Below are 14933 nucleotides of genomic sequence, written 5' to 3' on the forward strand. Positions count from 1 at the left end.
TTTCTTTGTAATGGAAAGAGATGCTTAGAGTATCCTTAATTTTATGTTGTCGTTTCCTTGTGAAAGATGCTTAAGTTGGCAGTTTATTATTCATGTGTCATTAGGCTAAACACCTTTAATGGTGGGCCTGCAAAACAAGGGGTCTTACTCTGCGACTGAAGATCGGCAGTGGCAAGCACATGTGTGCCAGTCTTCAGTTCTGCTGACAATTTGTTTGAACGTCCCCACAGCTCTTTACACGTCTGTTTTCAGCTACGCCAATGACTTCTCTTTACATCGCACTTTCTGGATGAGGACTCTAGCTTGCCTGTTAATCTAGAAAAATATAAAATCATTAGAGAGTCACGTGTCATCCACTTACAAAGTAATTGAACAGAGGCACAGACCTCTTGAGACTGTGTTTGTGCTACTCTTTAATTAAGTGCATGTGTTTTGCTGTGGATTATACCTAGGGATTTATGAATTCTAGACTAGTCCTTTACCATGGAGTTACACTCCCAGCCCCATTGTATTACTTTACATTAATTAGAACATTAATCTATAGCATATATATATACATATACATATATATATATATATATATATATACATATATATATTTTTTCCAGAGCTGAGGACCAAATCCAGGGCCTTGCACTTGTTAGGCAAGTGCTCTACCCCCAGCTCCAGTATTTATATGTTTTAAAAATAAAGGAACACTTCTAAATACTATCATTGGAATGTCTCAAAATGGGAAACTAGCCAAATTATGCAGGAGGGAGATTCACAAAAACCATGATTCTTCTAGGTGTGAATTTGGAACATTCCTATGAGAGAGAAGATCAAACCAAGAGAAAATCCAGATGTTCCCTTTAATGTAATAGAGTTAAGTCATAACAAATAACTAGGCTGCTTGTTTTAACCTTAGAATATATATATGTATATATATATATTACACTTGGTCAGTGGGATGCAGAAACCAGAAAAGATAATAAATAGGATGAGAGATGGCAGAAAAGCAAAGTGACATACATAAGAATTTGTGTATAATTGATGTGGCAGGTGTTGGTTCAAAGTACTAGGATCAAAGTATTAGGGGATGTCACCCCAAATGTGAAGCACACCTTCTGAGAAATTAAGAGTTGACTGACAAGACATTTAGACAAAATAATAAACTCATCTTTAAGTAGGAAATTCATGTGCCTGACAGTTCAACTTTAGTATGCAGAAATCCTCCAGTTTGTTATACATGGTCTTTAATCTAAGGTTCTGTAGAGCAAGAGAAACTTGAGCTTGTCTTTAAAGGTCTCAGATTAGGTCCTATGTGGGCTGCATGCTTGTTTACCCTCTGTTCATAGGTTTTGAGTCCTAACCCTGGGTAGCCATTGTTAATAGAGGGGTGCTTGGGGTTAGTGTGGGGCTTCTACAATGAGGATGAGGATAGGAACTTTTTAAAAAGAGGAAGAGATTAGAGGGCCACTCCCTCCCCCCTTCCCCTTCCCTTCCCTTCCCTTTCCCTCTCTCTCCCCTCTCTCTGCCCCTCCCTCTTCCTCTCTGTCCTTCCTTCTTCTTGGTTACATGAGGCTCTAATAAAAACGTTTGTCAGAAAACCTGAAAGATGCTCTTCTCTAGACACCAGATTTGTTAGAGTCTTGGTCTTTTGACTTTCTAGCTTCCAGAACTGTAACTGCCCCTATAACCCACTCTCCCACAAGTATGTGGCAGTTTGATATAGCAGTCCAGGCTCACCAGAACTGGCCCTCTCAAAAGCTTCTGACCTGCTAGACCTGGTGTGGATGCAAGAAGAACATCTCCACCGGCATCCCTTGTTTACATTAGAACATCTCCATCAGCATCCTTGGCTCACATCAGATAATCTCCACTGGCATCCTTGGTTTACATTAGAACATCTCCACCAGCATCCTTGGTTTACATTAGAACATCGCCATCAGCATCCTTGGCTCACATCAGATCATCTCCACTGGCATCTTTGGTTTATATTAGAACATCTCCACCAGCATCCTTGGCTCACATCAGATCATCTCCACCGGCATCCTTGGCTTACATCAGAACATCTCCACCGGCATCCTTGGATCACATTGCTTCTCCCACATGGGTTTGTTCTCCAGGTTGCTCCTGAGATCCAAACAATACTGAATTATTAGGGCAGTAGTCAGAGACTGCCACAGAGAGAGGAACAGATTTTGTAAATTGACACCTTGACCTTGTCCCTGAGCGGACAATGCTAAAACCAACTTAACTAACTGGTCACAGACCTAAGCAGATGAGCTTGGTTGACTGAGAGGAAGCAATAAATTATGTTTGTATTGACCTTAGTAAACCTTTTAATTCTTTCCCACATGATAGAGTTCTCGACAAATTGGGAAAATATGGCAGAGCGTCTAGGTAATTGCACAACGGCCGATCAATGGCTGAGGCCTGCGGCGCGCGTTCCATGCCGCGGTGTACTTGAACTATTTCTTCACCTGTAGGTAATGAGGGGGACCTTCAGCTCCAGAGAGGAGGCTGGCTTTTTCTGCCTCACTGTGGTGCCGGTGAGGGAGATCTAGCTGTTCCCAGTGTGACATGAGGAGACCGGAAGTCCAGTGTAACGTTGTCCTAGAAGCTGCTCTCTCTGCACGGAGAAATTGGACACACTTCTCCCCTCTTTGCGCCATTCGTGTGGCTCATGGTTGCAGCCAGCTCAAGGCGCATCTTCGAAATGGCTTTGCCTTTTGTCCCCACCTGTCAACTGATGTGTCTCTTGTCAGCCTCTTAGCCGTGAAGCGGACCAGCCTAAAAAAGTATTGGCTGCCACGTCGGAACACCTAACCAGTTGCAGCAGACTCATTTACTCATTCCCTCAGTGGGTTGTTGAGTGCCTGCCTCCACGGCTGGCACTGCCCTGGGCCGTGAGTGGTGAGCATATTGACTGAAGTTCACCCTCTACTCTGGAGGTGCTTGGACTGTCTGAGGGCACTGACATGCATGGACAAAATGGTGATATTAGCTCCAGAGGCCTCTGTCTTTGACTCACAGACAGCCTCCTTATGATCTCACGCGATCTGAGCTCTGTGGATGAGAATCTCCTGCATCTCTGTGTGTTCAAATTTGCTTTTCTTAAAAGAATACGTTAGATTATTGCCTACCCTACAGGCTTTGTCTCTGCCTCCCCCTCCTGCTTTTCCTCCTGCTCCTCCCTCTCCCTCTCTTGCTCCTCCTCCTGCTCCTTCCCCCTCCCCCTCCTCCTCCTCCTCCTCCCTCCTCCTCCCCGGGCTCCTTCCTATCATCCTTTTCCCCCACCTCCTCACCTTCCTCCTTCTTTCTTCCTTTTTTTGTACAGCTGTGTAAACCCCAGGTCTTGCAAATGCTAAGCAAGTTCTGTAATCCCTGACCTTCATTCCCAACCTCTAAAAATGTCACTTTTAACTTACTTGCCTCTTTAGAGGTCCCATGTCCAAATGGAGTCCTATTCTGAGGTACTGGGGCTTAGGGTTTCAGCACGTGAATTTTGGGAGGGACATAGTCCAGCCCACAGGAATGACACAATGCTGGAGATAAGTGTTAACAGAGGTATGGGAAGTTTTATGTGCATTCAGACATTATCGTGGGACCAGAACAAACATCAATTCTCAGTACTAACCAGAGTCGTAAAGCAAGTGTAACTTTGTCAAGTCAGAGATAGAACTGGCCCTTAAAGACATGATCCAGCTGAAGAAACAGCTAACTCTGACAAGTTTTAAGGTGGGGCACTCATTTGCTTCTTCGGATTTAAGGTACCTGTTTGGCCCTTAAAGGAATCCATGCTTACAATTCCTAGCTAAGTCCATTGGGAGGAAAAGAAGCACTCTCCAGACCATCCCACAGTTTCCCAGGCCTCCCAGCCCACAGATTCAGTAAACCACACCATGCATGGTAATCCACACCGTGCATGGCACACCTGAATATCACTGGCCAAATGTTACATGTTCGTATCTTTCTCCCCAGCTGTTTTCATTTACTTGCTCTCTCACTCAGCCCAAATTCAGTGAGCTCCTGTTGCCTCAAGCTTCCCGTTAGCCACTTGGAGACTTAGCCAGCTTCAAACCTACACTTCATGTCTTCTTTTTCTTTTTAAACTTAGATTTATATATTTTGAGTCTTTTGACTACATACACATATGTATGTCACATGCATCCTTAGTGCCATAGAGGTCAGAAGAGGACATTAGATTCCCCCGAAACTGGAGTTATAGATGGTTGTGAACCATCACGTAGGTGCTGGGAATTGAACCCTGGTCCTCTTAAAGAGTAGCAGTTAAGTGCTCTTAACTGCTGAGTCATCTCTCCAGGCCCCTACTTTTCTTAAATAAGGCTTTTCCTTGCTAACGTTAACTATATTTGTCTTCTTATATCTTTTAATATTAATCATGATGATGATGATGGTGGTGGTAGTGGTGGTGGTGGTGGTGATGATGGTGGTAGTGATGATGGTGGTGGTGGTGATGGTGGTGGTGGTGGTGATGGTGGTGGTAGTGATCGAACTCAGGGCCTTGGACATACTAAGTGCGAACTTTTTCACTGAAAATTTCCTTGTCCCTTCTTTTCCAAGTTTATATTGTTCATGACTATGACTGTTGATAACAAGACAAGCCTCTGGTGATCCCTTAGCATTCAGCTCCATGGCCAATGGGCAACTTCTCTGGGAATATCTAACTTAAAATAGCAGGAGGCTAGATTTTGATTGGCCTATTTATGTTGTGGGCAGGTGGCAGGTATTATCATTTTAATATGCATGAGGTGAGGGGGGTTTTCTGTAAAGGAAGAGTGAAGGGGTAGGTTCTATTTAGATGTCTGAAGTCCTCTATGATCTTGTCATTGCTCATTTTTCTGTGATGGCTTAGAAATAACATTTCCTTGCAGTGAAAATAATATTTTATGTAAAGTGTAAAACAGTTGGAGACTGTCAGCAATAAACAAAGAAATTCGAGTAATGAGAATATGAGTTGTTGAGATTGAACTTGGTTTAGCAAAAATTAAAGACTGGTGATCCATTTGCAGGAGTGTGGCTGGATGGACATTTTCACATGATTGGTGTGGTATAAAATGATACAGTGTTTGGAGGTTAGCCTATTGTGAATTATCACAATTTAAAATGCTACTTCTAGAAATTTATCTCAAATACACATATATACTCATGCATATACTACTTTGAATTATTACAACATCAGCAATGATTGAAGAAAAAGTAAAGTAGACAGTTAAGATTGGTTCAAAGCCAGCATTGTGCCTTCATACAACAGAACTGTATGTTGCCATGTAAAAACAGGTTGAGTCATGACAATACATCAGCATGGAAAGGCATTTCAACAAGTGTATTTCTAGTGGATAAGGCCAATGTTGAAAATATGTAAAATAATCCCATCCATATTAAATTGTGTGTGCGTGCATGCACATGTGTGTATGTATGTGCACAGGGAGATGATATAGATGAAGTTTCAGCATATTCACAATAATAATGGCTGGAAGAAGGGACTGGGGGTAATTTGTACTGATTTAGAGAATTTTTATCTTTTAATGTAGAGACTAAATATTTTCATTGTGCTATCTTTATAACCAGAAAAAGTAATCTTAAGAAGTTTGGGTAAAAAATGTGCTTCTGAGATGTTTACCAAGAATCCCATTTAATACTGGTTTCATGAACTACCGGCTTACATAAATATGTTGATTTTGTGTATAGGATGATTCTTGCATTTAGGATATTAGTCTATTGTAAATTTCCCCTCAAAAAGTATTTAACATTCCAATAGTGGTCAATATTCCAATAAATTAAAAATATGTCACAAATTCATCAAAGACAAGTGTTATAGGCTAAATTATGGCTCCCCAAATTCATATGTGGGGCTGCTAACCCCCAATATCTCAAATATGACCATATTTAGACCAAGTATCTTCAAATAAATAAATTAAAATAAAGCCTTTGGACTGTGTATACAGGTCATTAATATAGTGCTAGCCTAGTCTATATGGGGACTTAGGTTCAATCTCCAGGACCCTCTCAAGTCAGTTAATTAAGATAAAATACTATCCTCTGGTTGGCAATTGCAAATGGCTGACATTTTTATAACACAGGAAGTTTGAATACAGACACATACAGAGGGGAGGTTAGGTAAGGATGGAGGAGAAGGTCATACACAGACAACGAGAGAAGGCTCAGAAAAAAGCCACACTGTTGACACATTGATCTTAGGCTCTGGTCTTTTAGGATTCTGAAAAAGTGAAGTTCTTTCCTTTAACCACTTTGTGGTATTTGGTTTCAGAGCCCTAGCAAGCTATATAGCAAACAAACCTACCTCACAGCCAGGTATGATGGCACACGCCTTTGATCCCAGCACCAGGAAGCCAGAGGCAGGTGGATCTCTGTGAATTTAAGGCCAGCCTGGTCTACAAAGCCAGTCTTAGGCCAGCCAGGGGTACGTAGTCTCAAACCAAATAAAAACCAAACAACCTCCCAACAAAAGCATATACTGATTTCATCTATAATCCCCACTGGAATTGTTGCCTTGATTTAATAATATTTTAAAATTAAAATTACTTAAGTATATTTTATATGAACGGTCTTGAAAATTTTTATTAAGCTACTCAAATTAGCAATATGATGTATGTGTGTATGTGTACATGTGTTTCTGTGTGTTAGTGTGTGTATGTGTGTGTGTGTGTGTGTGTGTGTGTGTGTGCAGCAAGTTACACCTGTAAAGGATAATCAAGGGTAGAAACCTAAAACTAACCCTGAAGGAATGACCTAATGCCACCCGTAGAGTGTGCTGGATTGAGCAAGGCAAGGTCCACCGCTGAGCTGCTCTGCGGTGTTAATTAGATGCAAGTATTTGGACTAGAAGCAGCCTCATCATGGTCCATCACACACAACTGTGGGACTGCTGTTTCATTCCACATATTTTTGAAAATGTACATGACTCACAAGAGAAGAAAAAGCTCACAATGCAGGGAATTTAAAAACTGAGAAGAAAGAAAACTGCCCTTAAGTTGGAGGATCTTTGAAGAGGATCTTTGAAGAGTTGGAGTGACAACCAAAGTCTGTACAGTATCTTTTATTTAACAATATCAGAAAGTTTTAGACAAAGATTTTTAGATTTTGGATTATAAAGGCTTATTGAGAGCTGAAGGGTTGACTAAAGGTATGGCTAGCTACTTGATAGTTATAAAGTATGAAATCCTTGGAGGATGGGAAGTTACTTTTAGTTAACTGGGTTGGATCTTACGTATTTATAGGAAATGTTTCCATTTAAGACCATTGATACATTAATAGTTTCCAGGCACATTTTATGGCAGGGCCTGAGTTTGTTCTCTTTTGAACATCTAGGGAAGGATGTTTTTAAAGTAAGCACTTAGATTTGCCTGGATTTCATTTATAAAGCAAGGGTCTTAACTCTAAATGCTTCTGAAATCAGGCTATGCCCGGGAGTAGTGAATTCCCCGGAGATGACCGTCACATCTTCTACCCAGTTTCTTCCTAAATCCCTGTGCTTTGCCTGTGTTTGTCTTTTTGAAAAACAGGAATGGGTACAGCTCCTGGCTGCCCCCCACATCCTCCGGATTTGCTCCCGAAGAGCCTGGGATTTTCCTCCTGTCTTTCCTTGGAGATGTTCATCATAATCCTTAGGGCAACTGCTGTACAGCTCCATGCTAGCTTCAAAGCTGCGGCCGGACTGCCATCTTTAGTGGGTGTGATGAGACATTCAGAAACTAAATTCCACTAGGTGGAGAACCGAAATGTGTTCTTAAGAGCCAACGAGCATGCCTGTCTTGTTCCAGCTCACAGGTAGAAATGGACTTGAGTCTTTTGTCTTACAGTGTGTCGCTAAAGCCCCCTAGTGGCCAGGTGACCCCATTCAGGTGCGGAGTGCCCCCTCCTTTGGAAGAGGATCCTACCCAAAGTCCTTCCCCTCTCTTCAGATCTTTCTGAATTATGGGAGAAAAACTAGAAAAACTAGTTGGGTTTCCCTAGTTTTAATCGGATTCCCTAGTTTCAGGAAGTCTCCAGGATCACTGTCTTACGGCTCCCCATGCTTCCAAGAGAGGGAAAGGCCGGAGATTTCCCCGGCTGCAGACACATTGGCTCCCTGCAGCCACTAATTCTACAGAGTGGTGCTGGGAACTGTTCTGCAGACTAGAGATCTTTCCAAGAAGCCAAGCCAGGCTGTGAGCTGAGTCCTGAGGTAGCTCCCTGGTTTGAGTGTCTTTATCCTATCTGGGTGGCTTCAGGAGAAGACAGATCCACATCTCTAGATAGGAACCATGAGGAAGCTCAAAACATCCTTGGTACAATTACATCCACATGTCTTGAGTAGCTTTCTGCTAAAACAAATGACCCATAGACTTAGGCTACACAGTGCAGACCCTTGAGACATTCCACTTCTACCAGAAATCCACAAAGTCCCTAGGACTCCCAGGGGCCACAGCCATTTAATAAGCATGTGACAAAAATACTATATCCTCTCTGTATCCTCAGTGATGAGCAGGTGTCTGGCATACTGTAAGGGCATACTTTGAATTTGGGAATTAATGAATGTAATCAAATCTTGGTGATGTCTATATGTTTCGAAGGAGGTTGTTTTGGAGCAACCTTTTAGTAAGTGTTTAACTTAAGATGCTATTTGCTGTGAGGTGTGTGGGTGCCAATGTGCTGAGCATTATGGGTGATGCAATTAACTCCTAGGGGAGTTCTAGATACAATTATCTCCTGCTCTCAAGGAACAGACTGTGGTCCACTGGAGACCCCAAGCCCTCTGAACCCTGTCCTCTTCAAGCGCTGCTTGACTTTTCTGTACTGATGTCTTTCCCCTGCATTTGGACCAGAACTCAATGGAATCCGTTCTTGCTGAGATCGTCCTGGAGTGAATTCAGTTTTTAGTCCACTGCATCTTAATGACCCCCTGAGTAACACTGGGCATGAATGGCTGCTTCCTGATGGCTCCTTCTCCCTCACTCTGGCCAGCTCTTTCAAATCTATGTTGACACTTCCTGGTGTATCTTGGGATCTTTGTTTATACTTCCTCTCTGGCTACTTTAATCATGGATATGCATTGCAGCACCTGGTAGAATGTACAGTTTAAAGGCATATATTCCAGAAATGTATTGGGTTACTGGTTTGTACTTTGAAAAAAAGAAAATTCCATAGGTGATTTTCTTTAAAAGAGAAAATTTATTTATTTGCTCACGTGTGTGTGTGTGTGTGTGTGTGTGTGTGTGTGTGTGTGAGATGTGTGCCATGCCATGCATGGATGGAGGTCAGATGACAACCTGCCCAAGTCAGTCTCCTCCTACCTGTGTGCTCTCAGGCCAGCAGGCTTATGGGCAATCACCCTTATCCACTGAGATGACTCACTCTTTCTTCAAGATTTTTTATTTTTATTTTACGTGAATGACTGTTTCTCCTACATGTATGTATGCATACCACACATGTACCTGGCATCCAGGAGAACAAAAAAGGGCGCCTGATCTCCTGGAACTAGAGTTACAGTCAGTTGTGAGCTGCCAGGTGGGTGCTGGAACCAAGGCTGATTCTCTGCAAGAACAGCCAGTGCGCTAAACCACAGGGCCGTCTCTCCAGCCCTCCACAGTGATGCTTAATAACATTACTGGTCAAGTTTTCCACCTCTCATCCACTCCATCTTTGTCTTCTATGGCTTCTATATGTGATAATTTCCAAATAAAAATGTCTGTCCTTGAGCTTGCTTTGAATTCCAGATCACTGAACCCAAATGAACTCAGAGGCTGCTCGTGACCCCAGCCTGTCTTAAACAGATGTCATGAGCCATCCCCCAGATCTGCTTCTCTTCCATCTTTTTTATTCTAGTAAGTGGAGTGATCCTTTGTACGTGCAGACAAAGGACTGTCTCCTTGCCTCTCTCTTCAGCTGTGTTCCCAGAGGAGCACCAAACCTCAATTACTGACAAGTTGTCATGTTTTGTTATGTATTTACTATAAAAATCCATGTTAAATGATTTAATCCAACAGTTATCAACTTACCCCCCCCCCAGTAGCAATATTGACTCTTTCCTCTGGCCTTTTCTACGTCTTCCCTGTCTGCTCTTTCACTGTCTTCAGGGTGATTTTTAAAGAAGCATATCTAAGTACATTATACCTTCATATGACCCTTTGATAGGCTCTCAGCACACTTGGAATACATGTTCCAAACCTCTGTAGCTCCCTGGTCCCTTTTCCTCTGTAGTTTTAGTCTAAGTAATTTTCCCTTTTCTGCTTCTTCCTAGGGTCAAATCTCCCTGGCCTTTTAAGGTTCCTTTGGATTCAAAGTCTTTTCACACTCAGATTTCTTGGCCCAATATCCTTTATCCTTTTAAATGTTTTATCTTTCTTCTTCATTCTGTTCTCCTTCTTTCTTTTTTTTCTAGTGCTGCAGATTGAGTTCTGGGCTTTGCACACGTCCTAGACATGTGTTTGATGATACTCAACCCCTCCAGCCCTTGGTCTACATTTTCTTTGGGTAGCACCTGCAAATCCTTCTATGTCACCCCGAATATTACCTCCTTTGGGAAGGTTTGCCTCCTGTTCCCCAGTAGGCTGAGGGCCCTGATGATGTAGCCCGAAACTACAATACTAATTGCCTCTGTTACTCATTATATACATTTTCCTGCAACTATTTTCATAATTCACTAGTCTCCCTGGGAGAAAAAAAGCTCTATGTTCATTCCATTCCCCCAGTGTCTTCAACTTATTGAACAGTGCCTTAACTTTGGTAAGTGTACCACATATAGTCCACTGAATGCATGAGTAAGACCCGACTTCCTACACAGGGCTGAGACAGCTCACTTACAGCATGCTTGCCATACAGGAATGAGAACTTCAATTTAGCCCCCAGCACCCACATAAAAAGCCAGGCGCAGTAGGGGTGTGCTGTAATCCCTGTATTGGGGAGGCAGAGGCAAATGAACATCTCCAGTTTGCTGACCACCCAGTCTATCTGAATTGCTGAGAACTGGGTCTCTGTGAAAGACTGGTTTAACATAAAACAAATCACAAAACCAAGGAGATTTGTCTTGAGGAAGGATCCCTGAGTTCTGCATACACACCCATATTACACTCCCGGGTGCATGATGTGAGTGTAAAACCAAACACCAGAATATACTTCTGAATCATCATAACTAGAAGATGAGCAATGCCCAGTGGATGTTGAGAGAGAAGAGAATATTATGGATTTTTTTTTTCCTGGAAAATTTCACACAGAGACAGTTGTAGTTTTTTGATATGCAGTGTTCCCCCACCACACACCCAAGGCTTATGTACTGAAGATCCCTCTACCAGGCCCATGTACTGAAGGCCCCCACTAGGCTCATGTAGTGAAGCTCCCACCCCCACACACAAGGCTCATGTACTGGAGCCCCCACCCACCACACACAAGGCTCATGTACTGGAGCTCACCCCACCCCCAATCCCCTTGCTCACGTACTAAAGGCTTGGCTCAGCGCTGTTGACAGGTAACTTGAATTGGAGAGCACTAGGCTCATTAATGGCTGACTCCATCAATGAATTCATAACTTGGGTGGCATCATTGGGATATTCTGAAAGGTAGGAAGTGGGGTCTCGTGGGTGAAAACAGGCTATGTGGGCTGTGGCCGCCAGGCCTTAGAAGACAGTATCTTATCCTAACCTCTTTGTTCCACCCCATTCTGCGCTGTCCCATGGCACCAGGCACAGACTCAGGAAGTTGAGTGGCCGGAGACTGAGACCTCTTTGGCCATGAACCAAGGTGATTTTTTTCTTCCTTTATATTGTTTTCTTAGGTATATTTGGTCACAGCCACAAAAAGTCACGAGTCCTTCATAGATGGTGAAGTTTTCATAGATGGGGAATGATATCCGAGGCTGGGGGGCGGGGAACAGGAGCAATAGCTTATAGGTGGGAAAAGGTAGGGTCAGTTTGAAGACTCGTAACTCTTTTACCTCTAGGGTAGAGTCGAGTCCAAGAAGGAGAAATCTAGAAAAGAGACAGGAAGAGAGGCACACTATAGAAACCTTTAGGGTTTTTTAGGGTTGTGACGTGAGTTAGGTATTCTGAGAGAAATCATCTGGATGTGGCATGTAGGGAAAGCTTTGGCACCCTGAAACCAGCTAGAAAGGGTGCATGGATTTCACCGATGGTCAAAAAGGCCAGAACACCAGCCATAGCAGTGAGAAGGAGGGAGGCCAGACCTGAGGCTAAAAGACGACCAAAGCGGCAGTTGCTGGGAGTGTGGTGACTCATTCCACGCAATGGCTACAGAAAGTGGCCAGTCCCAGACGACCCTCACATCCAGATACCACAAGAATGGTGCCATGGCAATCAGTTTCAGAGTAGTTGGAGTTCTAGGGGAGGGAGCTCAGACTGCACTGTATCCTTTCTGCAAAATCTGCAGGAGTTCATTCACCCGGCAAAAATCTATCCCTGTGAGTGGGGGACCCTTAGCAATGTTTCTCAGCTGATTTTTAGATGGAAAAATTAAATGTGGGTTTTCCTTTTTTTTTCATTAATTTTTTTTTCTTTTCCCAGATGGCTGTTATGGTTCAGTCCACTTCACAGGTATGCCCCAGGACTGCAAATGACTATTTCACATTTGCTATGTAAACTAGTGACTCAGTATGTTGCTTTAGAACTAGATACGTGCGGTTTTGCTTCACTTGAGGAATTCAGTAAAGAACATACTTCATGTCAGCAGAAAGCCTCGTAAATCGATGTGAAAGACATGACCAGACTCCCCTGCTAATCACACAGCTGCATGGGCCTGGTTTCCCTTTCCTGGTGGGGGCTTTTCAAGTCTTCCCCACGGTCCTAGAAAGGCGAGGGCCAACACTGGTGTCTTTTTCTCGAATCTACTCTTCAAGGTTAAAACATAACTCAAGGAGAGTGTAAAATTGAAGAGAGAATTTTTTTTTCTCTGTATGTACGAACTATGCATGCGTTCCCCTCCAGATGGGTCCTCCAGGGATGCCTGCCAGCAAAAACAAACAAGATGACGTGGCCCTAGACCACTTCTCTTACATAATGGAGAGCTTCTGTACTGGCCCTGTGTCTACAAACTGTGTGTCCGGGATAGAAAGCTTCCCAGAAGCACACAGCACAGACAGGAGAGGTAAGAAACGGAGATCATTGGTTTTCAATTACAAAAGAGCGCTTGAACCATCAGTGTTCCAGCATGGGCACAGATGGAGCTTCAAAGGGTTCGCATGAATAGCACCTTCTCGTTGTGTTTGGCAGTGAGACGTTGGGATTAGTGAGCTCAAGTGAAAGCAGATAAACACTACAAGGACAGAAGTGGTTCTGTAGAGCTGGGCATGCTGGGTACAGAGGCCCCCGGCAGAAGCTCTATTTGAACCCATGGGTTGGGCTGATGACCTTTCATGGCCTTTGTGGCATGGGAAACCCACACAGTGTAGTGTTCTTTTTCCTGAGTGGTAGACTAGATGTCTTTCTAGACTTCTTGATATTCTCTTGTCTTTCCCATTACCTTTATCCACAAACTTGGAAGATTTCTGGACATGCATGAGGCCAACACCCACTTAGGGTTTTTAATATTCAATATTGTAGACTTTTTTTTTTGTAACCAATTTCTCCTAGGAAGTTGATACATTACTTACCAAAATTCATACTTCTGAAACAAAACCCTTCATATCATTTATTATTTCATGAATGTCTAAAGCCCCTTTTTGCTACATTTCTGACTTGAGTAACATCATTCTTTCGGTATGTGTGTGCATGTATACACACACACACACACACACACACACACCACTGACACTTGTTTATTTTGTGTGATGTTAGAGGGTTTTTGAGGCTTGAGACTATCCAGCACACCTTGTGACTTGTGCATGGGGCCACATGTCCCAGGGTGGAGCTGAGGTTGTCACCTTGGGTTCCCAGTGGCCTGAGCATTGCCTCATGGCACCCTCTCCTGGATGAGTATACTAACAAACACTACCCCTTTAATTTATAGTTGACTCTGTCTTGAAAGGAAAAGCTGAAAGTGTACATTTGAAGTCGGAATTAGAAGCTGAGGAATTAGCAGGGGCAAAACTTTCCCATGGCGAACACATTCTCAGGGTCATAGTGCCCTCTGCTTTAACTCAAAGCTGGCTGCTCCCCAGAACTCCTTCAGCTGGGGGCTCCCCAGTGCAGGCTGCTGTCCAGGTTCCTGTCTGCTCCACTTCTCCTTCCACACTTACCAAAAGCACTGAGGTCACCCCATTGTGCTATCTTCTGCTCACCGTTCTGACTGCTCTTCTCACTTTCACATCCATTGGTGCCTTTGGCACGTACCTTCTTTGTGGGAGGCCAGCTGGGAGACTGGCTCCTACATTTTACCCCAGGGTCCTCTTGAGGACTGAGGGATAAGAGATTTAGATAGAAGGATAGAGGGGAGAGAAACAGAAACACAGGATAGCCTCGGGAGGGCCTGGATCCTTATCCACCAGGCCCTTCCGTCTCTTCTAAAGGGCTCTTTATAGGAATGCCAAGTGTGGAGCAAAAGACCTCCCCGCAGCACAGCCAAGTGCAGACCCTTTCCAATCACCTGGTAGCCACACACGTGATCAAGCAATCTTCTAATGCAGCTCTGCTGGGTAAAGCAAGCTCCGATCTCACTAGGAAACCTTTGTGGGCCTCTACATGTCTTCACAGTCTGTTTCTCTTTTCCCTATCACGATTGAAAAAAATGTTCTTTCTACCTAAGTTTGAGCTTGGCTTCTGGGGTCTGGGTCCCAGGCCCCCAGTCTCCTTTCAGCCCAAAGTTTCTTTTTTTTTTTTTAATGTCTTTTCTTTTCTTTTCTTTTGCGGGGGTGGGTAAGTGGGGGTTGGGTGTTCAAGACAGGATTTTTATGTGTTGTCAAGGAACTCACTTTGTAGGCCAGGCTGGCATGAAACTCAGAAATCTGCCTGCCTCTGCCTCCCGAGTGCTGGGAGTAA

The 14933-nt window shown here is 43.5% G+C and overlaps 1 long non-coding RNA gene across 1 annotated transcript; it reads left to right on the top strand.

Annotated features, from left to right (window-relative positions):
* The first annotated feature begins 11685 nt into the window (after positions 1 to 11685).
* Positions 11686 to 13111, top strand: LOC131919195 (uncharacterized). Its single transcript, XR_009381189.1, has 3 exons — positions 11686 to 11745; positions 12525 to 12554; positions 12945 to 13111. It is a non-coding gene; the product is annotated as an uncharacterized LOC131919195 (long non-coding RNA).
* The last annotated feature ends 1822 nt before the right edge of the window (positions 13112 to 14933 follow it).

This window comes from Peromyscus eremicus, chromosome 9 (genome assembly GCF_949786415.1).
Source record: "Peromyscus eremicus chromosome 9, PerEre_H2_v1, whole genome shotgun sequence".
Taxonomy (NCBI): domain Eukaryota; kingdom Metazoa; phylum Chordata; class Mammalia; order Rodentia; family Cricetidae; genus Peromyscus; species Peromyscus eremicus.